The following is a 2,528-nucleotide window of genomic DNA, read 5'->3' on the forward strand; positions in this document are numbered from 1 at the left end:
AAAATCAACATTTCTCAAACTTTTTTTCTAAAAAGAATTATCAAGAAGGAGTGCTTCAAACTCATTTTCAGAGGGCACCATTATCCTTCTAGCCAAGCCAGACTACGACACTAAAAGAGAAGAAACTTACTGGTTATTATTCCTGATGAATATCAGTACAGATATATATCCATGAAAATACTAATGAAGTGAATTCACCAGCACATTAAATCTAGCACTCACTATAATAAAGCAAGTTGTTCCAAGAAAAAAAGATAGTTCAACCTATGCAAATCTATAAATGGGATACAACATAGTGACAGAATGGGAGTGAGAATTAATATACAATCATGTCAATACATGCAGAAAAAAAAACAGTTAACAAAATTCAAAATGCTTTCTTGGACAAAATTTTAACAAATCAGGCCATATATAACAAGTTCATTGATTGGTGAAAAAGCTTAAAACTTTTTACTTATCAAGAACAAGAAAAGAATGCCCAGTCTACCACTACCATTCAAATACAGTACTGAAAGTTTCATTCAGTTGGTAAGAGAAAGAAATAAAAGGTGCCCATGTTTGGAAGCAAGAAGTCAAATTATTTCATTTTCAGATGCCATAAAATCATATATTTAAAAAAAACCCTACAGACTTCACTAGAAAATGTTAGATTTTTTTTTTGAGGTGGGCTGTTTACTGGGGATTAAACTCAGAGGCACTTGACCACTGAGCCACATCCCCAGAACAACCCCCACCCCTTTTTGTATATTATTTAGAGATAGTCTCACTGAGTTGCTTAGCACTTCACTGTTCCTAAGGTTGGTTTTTAACTCACAATCCTCTTGCCTCATCATCCCAAGCTGCTGGGATTACAGGCATGTGTCACCACACCAGCTAGAAAATGTTCAATATTATAGCTGCATTTAAGAGTGCTGCAGAATAAAAAATTAATATATAAAACTTAGTAGTGTTTTCACATATACAAATGTAAAGAAAAGCATGAAACAATTATAATGACTGCAACATGTAAAATTTGTAGATGTAAGTTTAACTGGAAAGCTGAAAGATTTTTGTTGACAACAAGTGGATACAAATAAATAGAAATATATCCAGAATTCATGGATTGTTAAAACATCCATATTCTTCAAAGATACGTATCAATTCAACACAATCTTGATTAAAATCCAATGACTTTTTTCTTTTACAGAATTAGAGGAAAAAAAAAAACATTAAAATTTCTGTGTAACCAAAAAGACCCTGAAGAACAAAGCAATCTTGAGCAAACTGACTAAAGCTGGCAACATCCCACTTCTTGACTTCAAAATTTACTACAAATGAGTAAGAATCAAAACACTATGGTAGTGGCATAAAAAGAGACACATAACTCAATGGGATGAAATAGTGAGCAAAAAAGAATTTAGTTACTTTTGGTAAATTTATTTTCAAGGAAGATACTTATAACACACAATACCGAAAGGACAGTCTCTTCCATAAAAGCCAAAATTATTACTGAGAGAATAGAAATACACGTTAAAGCAGAAGAAATGACAGAGAAGGAGTTAAAGAAGTACATGATTAAAATGTTCTGTGAACTCAAGGAAGATATAATAAAGCAGATACAGGCAGCAAAAGAACATTTTGACAAAGAGCTGCATAAAAAATATAGGAAGCAAAAGATCACCTTAATAGGGAGATAAAAAAATCCTTGAAATGAAAGGCACAATAAACCAAATTAATAGCTCAAATGAAAGTATCACCAACAGAGTAGACCACTTGGAATATACAACATCAGACAATGAAGACAAAATATATAATCTTGAAAAAGAACGTAGACCATATTAGTGAAAATGATAAGACACCATGAGCAGAACATGCAAGAAATATGGGATAGCATAAAAAGATCAAACTTAACAGTTATTGGGATAGAGGAAGGCATAGAGTACCAAACCAAAGCAATAAACAATCTATTCAACAAAATAACATCATAAAACTTTCCAAACATGAAGAATAAATTGGAAATCAAATTTCAAGAAGCCTACAGTACACTAAATGTACAAAATCACAACAGATCCACACCAAGCACATTATAATAAAAATGTCCAACATACAGAATAAGGAGAGAATATTAAAAGCCATGAGAAAAAGGAATCAGATTACATATAGGGGTAAACCAATTAGGATAACAGCAGATTTTTCAACACAGACACTGAAAGCTAGGAGATCCTGGAACATATATATCTTTCATATATCAAGCTCTGAAAGAAAATGGATGCCAAACAAGAATCTCATATCTAGCAAAATTAAGCTTTAGATTTGATGATGAAATAAAAATCTTCCATGATAAACAAAAGTTAAGAGAATTTATAGCTAGAAAATTGGCACTACAAAACATCCTTGGAAAAATATTCCATGAAGAGCAAACAAAAAACAATAATGAAAATCAGCAGAGGGAGGTAGTATCATAAAGGAAAAACTAATAAAATAAAAAAATAAAGTCAAGTTAAATAACAAAAATAAACAAATATGGCTGGGAATACAAACCATGTTTC

Source organism: Marmota monax, unplaced genomic scaffold (genome assembly GCF_021218885.2).
Source record: "Marmota monax isolate L192 unplaced genomic scaffold, Marmota_monax_Labrador192_F-V1.1 WCK01_AAM20220418_F8-fsc00001, whole genome shotgun sequence".
In the NCBI taxonomy this organism is placed as follows: Eukaryota; Metazoa; Chordata; class Mammalia; order Rodentia; family Sciuridae; genus Marmota; species Marmota monax.